We start from the raw sequence: 14065 nt of genomic DNA, 5'->3' as shown, positions 1-14065 counted from the left end.
GTAATTATGAAATTAAACATTTTTAGACAAAAATATTAAATATTAAAGATGAAACATTTAAAAATACAATTCAACAAGAAGAATATTAAACATTTTAAAAAATGCAAAACATGTCATTAGATTATAAACCTTTAAAAGGACAAAACATTTAATTAAAAAAAATTAAAAATTAAATGTTTAATTAGAAAATTTAATTTTAAAGACTATAAAACTTTAAATAGGAATTAAACAGAAAATACAATGAAACATTTAAAAAAATTAAAAAGGAAAATAAGTAAAATTTTCAAACAAGCTGATAAAACATTTGAAAAAACAAGTAAACATTAAAAAGAAAATCATTTCAAAATCAAATCAGACATTAGAAAAGAAAGTGAGAAAAAAGCAAAACTAAACATTTGAGAAGAATCAAACTTAAGACAAAACATTTGAAAAGACACCAGTTAGACTTTAGAAGATCAAATAAACAGAAGAGACAATAAAACGATCAAAAAGAGCAAAAACAGATGAAGGTCTTCAAGTGTTTTCTAGTTTGAAATGAAAACATCAAGTTGTTTCTTCAAACATTTCCTCTTTCTATATTCTTGGTTTGATTGTGAACAGATTTACTAAGAGCTCATTTCAGAAAACTGCTTTCCAGATAAAGTCTACTAGTAGTTGAAGGCATCGATCAAACTAATGTTACCTTCTGATCTCCACAAACTTTACTGTTCAATGAAGAGAATCAAAGTTTGCTGAGGATTTCAAAAGAACCCAAAGGTGAAGGTCTGAGAAGAACTCAGATGGATGGTCTAAATGTGAAATCAAGACTCATGGTCACAAGTTTTAAGGCTTCTGTTAACCGGAAAGTTCAAACTAACAGACAAATACTGAGAAACTTTTAAAACTTCAGCCCTCAGATTGTCTCAAAGTTCAAACCAACAGGTATCTACTCAGGAACTTCTTGAAATTCAGCCCTCAGACTGTCTCAAAGTTCAAACTACCAGAGATCTACTGTGGGACTTAGAACATTTCAGCCCTCAGACTGTGTGAAAGCTCAGGTCCTGAGGACTCAGGAGGTCTCGAGGCTTTGGAAAGTCTTGGAACTGAGGGTTCAACCCTCCAGCACAAAGGCTGAAGTCCAATCCCCTGGGAAAAACGGTAGAGTCGAGACTCGAGATTTAAAAAAAAAAAAAAAACCTCGAAGACAGCACAAAATCGATGATAAATGCGCAAAAAAAAAAAAGAAGAATTAGTATCTGAGTGAGTAGCTCAGGGGGTAAGAAGAGAGACTACCAAGTGGAAGGCAGCAGGTTCAAGACCTGCCACTGGCCTTTTTCTTTGTTCGTCTGTCTAAGTTTTTCAAAACATTTAAGAAGGGTTTGGTCTTGAACCAGCAACCTGCAGCTCCATAGGCATACCCTTAACTCACTGAGCTACAGATCAGATAAAAACAAATAATTTCGTCATCCATTTGACATCGTAGTTTCCAAGTGACCACATGGGTGGAGTCTGGGTGGAGAGTAGGAGGGGAGGTGGGTGGCAGCCTCCCCCCTCCACCCCCCCACCGCCCCCAACTGCCCCCCTCTACTCCCCCACCGCCCACCACACCTTCCCCCGCCCGACGAGCTTTTCGAAAATCAAGTCTCGACGGGTTTCCCGAGTTTCTGGAGTTTCCACCAGGTCGGAGGCAGAAGAACTTGTCATGAAGAGGTGTTGAAGTCGGCGAGGATGGAGTGACTTTTAACAGCGACTGAAAGGAAGATGACTAGAAGAGCAGGTCTTTAACCACCATCCCTAAAATCCATGGAGTCGGCTCCAGAGAAATGAAGGAAGGTCAACTTTTATCAACCTCCATCCAGATGTTCAACTTGATTTCTTTACTTTGAGATTTTTAGTACCATAAACCTTTAGTATCACACTTTATTATCATTTATTAAGACTTTAATGGAATCCACCAGCAGATTTAGTTTTTGTATAGAAACTTTGTTCTTGTCGTTGTGGGACTGCAGTATTTAAAACTGTTCCTTCTATTTGATCTCATGTTTATTAGTTTTAGTGGAGAAAGTTATTTTAATTGTCGATTAGTCTCTTAAAAACCAAATAATAAATTGGATTAGTCAAGAGGTTTAAATTTCTTACTTTGTCATATTTAAAATATGACCAAAAATATAAAAATAAAGCGTCTTAAGACAATTTGACCTGTAATTGGCGTTATATAAATAAAGTTGAATTTAAATTGTATGTATCTTGTAATGTTGGAGTAATTCAGCCATATATGTTGAAAAACACATTTTCTTTGTCCATTAATCTGTTGATTGTTTTCTCCAGTAATTCATTTCTTGTTTTGGTTTATAAAATTTCAAACCCAAATATATTCAGTTTATTGTCATAAAAACCAAAAGGATTTACATTCATGATGCAGGAATCACACAGTTTTTCACTTTTTATCTTAGTTTAGTCAGAAAGATAGTTGATAATGTGTGAATTGTTGCAGCTTGTGAGCCATAAAAGGTTTTAATCTTTGGGGTCGAGTGTCAAAAAACATTTAGAAACCAACATCAACAAAACACTCAACAAAAATTTGAACATTATTAAAGGGAAATCCAACTTTTGCATGACAATGTCTCATTAAAGGACATTTATTTCCAATGTAAATGTGTAATATTCATCCTCTGGATTCATCCTCTGGAGCTTCTCTTCACATTGTCTTCCACCTGGACTGGTTTGGTCGGGAGCATGTGCAACAAACATCTGAAAAACTGCACTTTAACATCAATGAATGACACTGAAGTTTAATCTCTACATAAATGAGACTGAGTCTGGATGTGCTGCTCTGTCATGAACTCCTAAGTTTAGGGAAAGTTCAAACAAAAGAGGACAGTTCAGATAAGACTGAGAATGAGCTTATTTTGAACAAACATCTCAGACATTCTGAGTTTCAGCATCTCTAGCAAGATATTTTAACAACAAACAACTCAGGAGATCCAGAAGTTGGAGAGAGTTAGCTTTAGCTGAGCCAAGGAACATGTGGGACACTAACCTAGCAAACATTTCAGACTTTTCTCCGTGAATTCTGAGAAATAATTTCCTATTTAATGACAGAGCTACACATCTGAACTCAGTCTCATTAAAATAGACTCTAATTCAGTGTCATCCATCCATATTAAAGTGCAGTTACTCAAAATGTTTGCTGCATGAGCTCCAACAAAACCTGTCCAGGTAGAAGGCCACTTTGACAAACAGGAAGTGGAAGATTCCAAGCAGATTTATAGAAGGGGGAACTGGACTGTACTAAGTGTGGTCGAGTATAGAGGGGTGTTTTGTGGGTTTTTTAAGGCTGATAATGATTATTAGTGAGACATTTGGAGTAGATATTAATTTGCAGTAAATGAAAGTAATTTAAAATCTTGGAGTTAAACTTAGAAGAACACAAAGTCTAACAGAAAACTTTGATGATACGTTTTTGTTTTGTTTACAGATGTTAAAGGTAGTGTCTACAGATACGGACCCGATACGGCACTTTCCCTTAACATAAATATTAATGAGCCGTACATAAATATTAATGAGCCGGCTGATGAACGCGCTTCGTGATTGGCTGGCAATCCGACGACATAAATATTAATGAGCCGGCGACGCTGATGAAGGCGTTTCCGTGATTCGAGGTGAATCTGCGGAATGAATGGCAGAACTAACAGCCAGCAAACTATAAGTATTTTTTTACCTTCAAAAGTAGCGACAGACTATTACATATTAACAACCTAAACAAAACCCTGACGTATTTTTTGCGTCTGTCAACACAGACCCTGTCACAGTCACTTTAATGTTAGCGGACTCTGTTGAATGGCTAATTTACATAACCACAAACAAATCTCACAATATCACAGTAAATCGAGTTTGTGGGTTTTTTAAATTCATGCCGAATTAAAGAGCTGCTCCTCACCATTCACGAGTGTTTGTTTCATATTCGACATCCTTAATTTTATCTTGTAAATTAGCGTCCGAAATTAAATGGGAACATTTGCAATGGAGTTTGTCAGCCGCTTCCACCACTGAACGCGGTAAACTAATTAATAGGAACTGGACTTCAAACACTTTAGACACGGCGTCTAAAAGCGTAAAAACTACATTGTCTAAAGTGTGAGAGGAGACGGTGTATTGTTGGTTAAATTATACAATGTTCGCCGTCAAAGTCATTCATATAAACTGCCTGTAATGTGCAGCAAATAGTAGTTAACCATCGCCAGCTCTTCAGTGACCTTAACACGTCCGTACCTCTAGCATCAACCGATGTTAAAGGGGCACCGAGGAAGATTTTAGCGGAAATGTAGCGTTGCCTACATTTCCCGTGAGCCTCGGCGCGCACTGTCGCAAACCGTCGTAAACGAGCGAGTGAGCCTCAGGAAAGCCGGCGGAGTTGAAATCATTGTTGAACAATAACGTGTGTAAATGACTCCGCGGTCTAATGTTGTAAAACCGAGTTGTCAAAGCTGCTCCCAGCTACGGAGTTAACCGAACGTTAGCTCCGAGCTAACGTTACATTAGCCAATACCCACACAGTGTTTTTGCCACAAAGTTAGTCAACTAAACCAGTCACAGTCAAACTAATCCCATAGTCTACTAACCACACATCGCAAGCAACACACACAAAAGACAAACTTACAAAGAGCTAAAGTTACGTACCTGTCTAGGAGAAGCACAGCCAGCTCGGCATCTGTTTTGATTCCTTTTTGCTCCCGGAATTCTCTCCACCTCTGAAATGCCTGTCCAAGATGAACTTTTCTTTTGCTTCGTTGTCGATCTGACAACCTTTTTGCTTGCAGACTTTGCTTCGTTCGCTTCCTTTTGCGCTCCATGTGTGCCGTCTTCTCAACCAACTCTCCGCTCTGCTACTGCTAAAAACAACTAACTCCGCTCTGCTACGGTCCGTCAGCGCACGCGCACCTTAGTTGCTGTAAATCGCTCCGTCTCTCACAGGAAATTCTGGACGAGTCGACAAAAAATTAATAAAATACAAATATTTACAAAACCAAAATGATTCATGAATCGAAAATGGGGGCATTAATAAGTGTAAATAACGAAGATTCATCCACATTAATGAGACTTTGTTACGAGCATAAAAATCTTCCTCGGTGCCCCTTATCAACAAATTGATGTTAAATTCTTAAACAGAAACAGCATCCTGTTTGTCATAGTACTTCTGTGGATTTAATTTGTCTCATTGTTCTCTGTCTCCTTATGTATTCCAAGACTAACTCCAAAATGTAAATATTAGGCTTCGTGGGAGCCACATCATGTGTTAAATGACTCCTTGTTCCTTTTTTGACTGAAAATGTAGTAATTTGGTACTTACTGTATTTTTAAGCTCATTGCCTTACTGTACATTGAATTTCGGATGATCAGATGCCTCCCTAAGGGTCCTGAATCATAAATAGGAGTTTGTATTACAGCATATATATTGTTCTTCTCGGGAGATCATAACTAAAAATATAATTCCATATTATAATACCAAGATTTTCCAAGAACCAAGACGTTCCTTGGGGGAAAAACAACCTCTCTTCTATCTTACTTTATTAAAGCATGACTTAACATCTGCTGAAAATCTTGTCTTTGCTGACCTCCAGTGGTTCACCTTCTCACCTCAGTGATGGTCAGATGTGCTCCTGGATGCTGTGAGATCATGTTGGGTGTGAGCACAAGTGACACATATGATCACACCCAGTCATGGAAAAAAAAACAGTAGTGCTGGGCACGCTAAAAAATGTTTTAATCAAGATTAATCACATGATTTTTCTTTGATTAATCTCATTGCTATATGCAAAATGAAATAATGAATTTAAAAGTAGTTTATTCAGCACTTTTATTTTAAAATTACTGCAATGTGAACAAATATGCAAGAACATTTGGTTAGCAAACACTGAAAAAATAAGGAGCTTTTTAACAGCAGTATTCACTTTACACAAAATACTACAAAATATTTCTTGTAAATCTCAACTTAAACATTAATGTAATCAAATCAAATGAAACTAAAGCTATTTGCCACAGCAAGGGCATTAACGTTTTATCTGATTTGTTATAAAAGAACAAGTTACCCTCAGAGTCCAGAGCCACGATCCAAACAATATTACAGAAACCTTCCCAGCAACAGCAAGTTAAAATTTTATATATCTGTGTTCTTATTTTTTTTCTGAACAGTTACCAGCAGAAACATTTTTCTTTGATCAGACAGCAGAATAAACAGTCTATGTTCAGTAGCAGCTGTCCCGGTTAGAGGGAGGTGAAGTGGTCAAACACAAAAAAGGACACAGCTGGGACTGACTGTGCAGAAGACTTTTTAGTCTGTGAAGTCCATGTTTGTTCTGGATCTTCCTTTGTTCAAGCTCTTTAAAAGCAAGTGAACAAAATATTATGTTTATAGACACATTAATGATTTAGTTGTTGTCCACACTGAATTGTGTTTTTGTGTTGCCCTCTTATTTACATTTGAAGTATTGATTGTGCCTCTGCATGCCACTAGCTGCCATATGTGATGTACTTCCACTGTGTTGCAGCTGTTCCTCTCTGTTGATGCAGTCTGCCTCTATTTGACTGTTTGTATGATGCGCCTGTAGTTTTTCCATGACATGTTGTGTTGCAACTCTTCTAACTGTTGCAGCTCTTCTGACTGTTGCGCCTTCTGTCGATAATTTCATATAGTCGTATTTCTTTGAAAACTCTGATAATGAAGAGTTTCAAATCTCATTCTTAATGAGCTTCATGCTGATAATTGACATTTAAGACAATATGATCCACATTTTAGCAGATAGAAAGCAATTTTAAAGAAAAAAGCACATTGAAAAAGATGAAAAAATAATGTGATTGTTTAATTACAATCAATCATAATTAATTGTACTACTTGGAAAACTCCAAAATGTTGATGAAGAAAATATATATATATATATATATATATATATACATATATATACAGAGCAAAATCTCACTGACACAAGTAAGTATATGTAGTTCATTTCCACTACTGGTAGTTTAACATACTGCATACCTTGGAAATGGTTTTTAGAAGGAAAACATTTATATTAGGAACACTTTTTTTTTAAATCAGATGTTATTTTGCTGCAAAGAGCGAGTGCTTATATAGATATACATCTACAAAGTTTTACATTTAACTACTTCAAATATGTACCTGCCAAGTTCATTTTTCACTACAATCTCATGCAAAATTCCTCATTCATCTCCTGAAATATGTCCTGCTGCTGAGTTCTGCATGTGTCCAAAGGATGGCAGTGTAACATAAGGGAATGGTAGCACACCTTAATAGTGTTCTCTCTCCTGTTTGGGGCCCCGAGCTTTCATCTGTTGGCTTCAATTTATTTCATCACAGTATACTGCAGCTGATCTAATAGCATGTACATTTTGTTGTCACCTAAAGGGAATTTCTTGTCATGCTCCAAATTGATGTACCTGTTTGTAGCCTTGGACAGTTTTGTGCTGCACAGTCACAAGCGGAGTGTGAGCAGCATACAGCTCAGAGACGATATCCTGATCAGACACCGTGAGGTACATTTAAACAGTAGGTTATGGATTTATATTTGGAGAGCTCGCTTTATGTAGAGCTTTGCGGACTTGATTTGATTATCACCGCGGGATTGCTGAGCCCTTTGATCTTTGAACACCCTCAGGTCAGGTTGTGCACAGTACAGCTTGTTTTTATCCTGTATGCAATATGGAAACATACATGTTGGATGTTTTTGGGGATGTTTTTGCCTCTTTAGTGTCAGAATATCATGAGATTTGCCAAAGGAAGTTGTTAAGCATGCCTTGTTCCCAGCCCTGACCTGTGACATCATCTCAAGGCTTTTGATATGAGCTGATAGATGGACGAGAGTCTTCAGGAGAGGATGCAATCTCTATAAAGACTGGTGTCCTTCATCCTATCTGATCCTCCTTCTCCACTTACAACCTTATCTTCAGGTCCAAGATGGTATTAAAGCAATTTGAGTGCACTTAAATAAGACAGGAAAACAATCAGGGCTTTAAATTAAGTGATGCTGTTTGGAGGTCTAATTCAATCAGGACAGAGTCAGAGAAATTCCTTTCCGATATTGATCAAGGACACGAGTCACTATTGATTTTCTCTGACATTTCCTTATTCCAATTCTGTTTTTCTGTGCTTCATTTGTGATTTTTTCTTTGTTTTAATGAGCAATGTCTGTCTTCTTGCACTATCATCAGCTAATGCCAGAATAGGCAACACACTGAGCCCCATTTTCTGGGACACAGTCTAAACCAGACTTGAGCGTGCCCTCATTATGAAGGTTTGCACCCCCCGGAGAGTGCCCGACCTGACCCCAAAAATTGCTCAATTGACTTTTTCCATCTGCAGTTATGTGTGGTGATGGGGAACCATGACATTTACATTTGCACCACTCCAATATGATCCCTTGCTCTGCACGAGTTTTTGATACAGACTGTAGCTCAAAACAGGTCACAGGATCAAAAGTGTCTCTTGCCCGAAGGAGCCACTGAGTCGATCCTTTCCATTTCTGCACCAAATGGTGTTTTCTCTCCCTCTCTTTCTATCTCCCCCCCACCTTCCCTCTCTCTCACCAGTAACTTGCTGGAACACATTTAGATCCTGAGTAGAACTCCTCAGTGCCCACTCATCACTCTGCGTGGTGTTTGAAGATTACTACGCTCAGAGACATCCTCACTGGGCATCCAGGCAGCTTAGAGGCCAAAATCCATAATCCCTTACCCTTCATGGGAATTCTCCATGCACTTCAACATGCTGAAATACAGCCCCGCTGCAGCAGCCACTCACGGCCGAGGAACTACTGCAGCCGGAGGCCGAGATAGATGGATGACATGTCTCAATGAATGTGAGAGAAGTGGAAGAAGTTAGATTTAAAAATAAGTTATATACCACAGATACTTTCTTACCAGAAACGTAATTGGCAAAGGTGAGTAAAGGGATGTTTCTTGCAAGGTGTTTTATTTCTAATGTATGCGTGTGCACTGCTTCATTCAGTCCACATGCACTGGTAACTGTTTTATGTATACCATAACAGCCCAGAAGACATTATTTACTGAAAATACGAGTCCACTGGTGGGATTCAGCAGCTGCAGCTTTTCTACCAGTCGTCTCAATAAAGAATTTCCTCTGAGGCTTTAGTGCCTTATTAAAAAGCGTAAATAAGTGTAGTTCCTTGATTTAGTAATCTGCATGAACAAGTAATATGTAAAGTTTAGCTGTTGTAGCTGAAGGACCGCTGGGGTTTAATTTTTTCTCCTCTAGGCTACACTCTAATGCTTTGTTAGTTTGCTGTGCTAAAACCCATTTATTAGCTTTGGGAGTTTGTCTTGCAGAAAACAAGAATAATAAAAGTAATCTCATATTCACATTCGGTATTTTCTCATTATAAAACTGTTTCTTTACCTCTCAACGCTTTCCTTTTTTTTTCTTGACACGCAAGTGAAAATCCGAAGGAGACAAAGAGAAAAGGTCAGAGCAGGTTTTAGTCAAACATCAGGTAGCAGGGTCACATATGTTGAACCAGTGGTTTCTCACGCTGCACCATCTGTGAACACAGTTTTTTGATTAGCACCAAGTCCAAATGATTAACATGGACTTTCTTTTTGGGGTCAACTTTTCCGTGGCAGTTTGCAAGGACATTGTCGTCCCTCAGACTGTATACGTTTGCCCATAACATGTTGCTCCGACTTGAACTAAATGTCAGTGTGAATGCCCTTGGTCAGCGAGGAGCTGGACCGCTACCCAGCACTACCGGCCGAACGTGTATCAGAGCATTGCAGCTCTCTCTCCCCGCTGTTTGGCATGCTCCGTGGCACCGAGCACTGAGGGCAGAGCGTGTCACCGCGCTGGCACCGGCCTGGACTCGTTCAAGGTTACTCTTTGATTTAATGGTGATGCATTTTTTAAAACCGCATCATCCCTCTCTCTCTTGCCACAGCACCTAGTCCATCTCTGTCACAAATACTGGCTGTGCGTCTCACCTTTAGCAGTGGAAGCACCAGGAGAGGTTGTTTAAGATATAAATCAATGGCAAACGAAGCCCCAGCTCCGGCACAAGTTGGCCCTGATTGTTTTACCTGCCAGCCTGTTTTAAAGGCAGGACGGTGAAGGAAAACTCTTCTATATATTTAGTCTATGACATGGGAAAATGGTCCACTCATCATGTAGACAGCTTCTTGTATGGGCACTTAAAATTAACGCTGACTGCGAAGCCTTGAAGTTTTGATACATAACCAGGCGCTGAGGTAAAATGTAATACCTCGGTGATTTTTCTCCGCCTTTCTGAAGACGTAAATGATGGGGAAAATTATCAGTTTGTTCTTTTGTTGTGTCTTTGTCTTGTATAAATAGCATCACCTAGCTCTATTCTTCAGTGACGTTTTTGACAAGGCGATATTCAGCAATCATCACCTCTCCCTGCTGTTGTGTCAGTAAACGTACACTGACAGAATTCTACATCATAAAAATAGATTTTCAACCAGTTGCTCTTTTCCTCTGAGGTGCATCTGCTTGTGAACAAGCCTAATTGTTGGGGGTTAGCATCAGTGCACACTCGCCACACAGACACACACAGATATGTTCAGATGATCAAACACACATTTAAGTTTCCTTCTTTTTCTTAACTGAAATTAAATCTAAGCTATTCAGGCACGAGAACATCGGCCTTTGTGTGGCGTGGCAGCCTGTTATGGATGGAGATGAGGATTTCTGATAGAAAAAACGTGATAAATCAGAGGATAGAAATGGGCCATATTCATGAGCCGTGTAATCCTCTTATATCTCGTGTCATTTTGAAAAGCAAACACATCTTTGCCATCAATACTTGACTGTGTCTGCGTTGATAAACCTCAACTCCCACAAAAAATACGATGAGCAAAAATGAAAAATGCAACTTAAAGCTAAGATGGTGCAGACAGAGGAACACTTATGTGATGCTGTTGGGGAGGAAGGATGTGCAGCTCTGCATGATTATAATCAGCTGCATCAAGTCAAAAACAGGCCTCCAGTATTTCAGTAGGTTGGACTGTTAAATTCCATTTTTCATGATTGTGACAATGTGATGAGTGTCTGTTCTTTTTTCTTCCAAATTGCTGCCTGTATGTCCTGTCAAATGGCACATTAAATGTAAATCTAGTGAAATGTTAAAGCTGCAAATCACTCCTTGAATGTTAAATGAGGAGCGCTTCTGTAGCTCCTCCTATTGTCTGATTCACCATCTTTTTTATTTGTGGTTAATCAAAGTTTTCATTACCTTTTGATGGGTAATTATTTTATTTCTAGGGTCTTAGGCTAGAGAGTAAAGCCCAGTGATTGGATTATATGTGATTGACTTGACTTGTGTGAAAAAGTGTTTACTATGGACACAAAAAGTTGTAAAAATTGGCAAATGACTTTCTGTTTCACTCAGTTTAATAGTCCTCATTTACTAAATTATCAAAACGAGCAACCTAAAAAGTTGAAAACATAAACTAAGACGGTGTTTTTAAATAAATCCTGATGTTTAGGTTTATATTTTGATGTAAACTAAATAACTGTGTACTGAGTAAAAAATAAAACTAGATTTAAAAAGGAATGATTCATATCCTGGTCTTGTTGTTCCCTGGTCAGTTGACTTTGGGTGAAGGTCAACAAAATGGACACATTGAGGCATTCAAGCTTTTACCTTGTGATATGAATAGTCTAACATTTTCTGTTCTGAAATATGTTTTCCATGGTCAATAAATAGTTCATGATGTCATAGTATAGCTGGAAATTATTTACAGTGAGCCTGTCCCTAGATGAATGGGTTTTAATGTGGCTCATTTCCCATTTTCCCACTTATTGACGTTGTTGTCATGTCAACATTAACTACTAATGTGAGTATTGTGTGTTGTAGATTCTGCAAAGTTCACACATTGAGGTCACACTGCAGAATTTGACATCAACCCCTAAATCATAGATACAGAATGCATCTTGTTTTCTCAAGTGCACAGTTTCTACAAGTATTAAATGTAGAGTATGTATGAATCACAGACAAATATGGACTAACTCTCTGAGCCGTATCTGTGGTGGTCCAGTCACAAGGAGTGTGAGGTTTGTGGTGTAATCATGAGTTCAGGGGTCACACTGAAGCAAATGATTATAGGGAAGACATGCCATTTCTCCCAATTAGGCTCAAACAGATTTGAACGAGTTGATTAAATATTGTTTTTGTCATTGCCAATTGTTCGTGACCTCTGACCTTGAATGAAAATCAGATCAGAGCTTGAGCTTAATGATATTAGGAGACTGTTAATTTTGATCTGATTTGCAAGTCAAGTCAAGCCTCTGTTCAATATTTGCAGGAAAATATATTTGAAAAGTTTGATGGAGCGTTACCACGTGAGACACCATCAGAAGTTTGACAAGGAGGACGCATGAACTTGTAAAATCATTGAAACAACTCAAGGTTAGACACTCTGCATTACATATATATGAAATGGCATAATTTTCTATTTGCATTGTTACTAATTTTTTGGTTTAAAATTGATTGTACTGGATTGTTGACGATTAAATTTCAGTATTTTTACAGCGAGTGGCTTTGACGTCACCACTCAAGCCCAAAGCATCGAACAGTGTTGATAAAAGTTAGTTTTTTTTTACTTAGTGTAAGATATAGCAAGCTCAACTTTTACTTAAATGATTGCATCTTGACAAGGTGAGCAGAATATAACCATTGATAACCATACCAGGATTTTTCCTGCATAGTAGAGTTTTTGGTCTCGGTAGGTTATAGCAAGTGGAAAAGCAAATCACCAGAATCAAAATAGTAATGACCAGTTTACTTAATCAGAGGTTTCATTTGCTCATGGATAAGACACTGTTGTGCATCCAATGGCCACAAGTAACAGGAAATTCATAGATTTCCGTCAAATTAGGTAAGACAGAGAAATAGTTTTTACTGCACACAGACTGATCATGTTTGCTGTCATGCGTAGTCGCCCCCAAACGTATTCTACCCACAGGCTGTGTGTGATTTAACCAAATCAGTAGGTCAGTTTCAACTTGAGTTGCGTTACATATCAAGAATTTGTATCTCTGTTGGATTTTCTAGCATTAGCGATGTGAGAGTGTAAGCTTATTTTTCGGTTATGTCGACTGCAGTTTCACGAGAGGGTTCCCGACACTCCTTTTCGTGGACTCGTGTGAAAATCCTCAGTCCATTAGAAAAGAGTTTCAGCAGCCTGGTAAAATGTGAAAATGAAACAAGAGGGTGGAGACTTGGAGACACTCAGTGCTGAAAGCAGACACCCAACTGACAGACATTTGAAAGCAGCCTAATTTCTTTCAAATTCGTGATGAGCTGAGTAGCATTAGATCATAGATGTGCAAACAGCAAAATGGGAGAATTAGACAGTCGCTGCTGTCAGCCATTATCCAGTGTAGTCAGAATTGACAGTGCTACGATTCTCCATTAGAGCAATTAGCTGCGGTGCAGGCACAGGTACCCTGCATTTTAGTCTGTTCTATTAAAAGCCAAAAAATATTCTCTTTTTTTTTTAGATCTTCCAAAGAACAACCTGTGTACCAAATGTAATATAAGCAGTGGGACAGAATTAAATAGAGCGTAAACTTAATTTCATGTTGCCACAATTCATTCGATTCATATGGGCTTAATAGTATTGTTCATTTTCCTGCATATTTAGATGTGAAGTGTTCGTACCTGGTTATGTCTGGGGGGCATTAAGTCTGACTAATGAAATGACTCTATCCTCTGTGGCGTTTTAATCTATTCACTGGGAAAGTAATTGACAAGCCCACAGTATGTGCATTAGGATAGCTCCGGCACCAAAGGACAGCTGTCACTAAAGCAATTAAAATGACAAAGGTTAATTAATTCTCTCCAGTTTTTACCTGATATGAGACATTCACAATGAGTGAGTTTTCATTTTCGGAGGAGTAATAGTGTTTTGAGGAGAGTAATTTATTTGTGATTTAAAAAAACCACCAGCCATTGTCTGATAGAGCCTTTAATATGTCAATACCTCACACAAAACTGTGCCCCCAGGACAGCTTCAGACCCAGATTTGAAATGAATTC

The sequence above is a fragment of the Acanthochromis polyacanthus genome, chromosome 12 (genome assembly GCF_021347895.1).
Source record: "Acanthochromis polyacanthus isolate Apoly-LR-REF ecotype Palm Island chromosome 12, KAUST_Apoly_ChrSc, whole genome shotgun sequence".
NCBI lineage: Eukaryota > Metazoa > Chordata > Actinopteri > Pomacentridae > Acanthochromis > Acanthochromis polyacanthus.
This window is presented reverse-complemented; position numbering follows the sequence as displayed.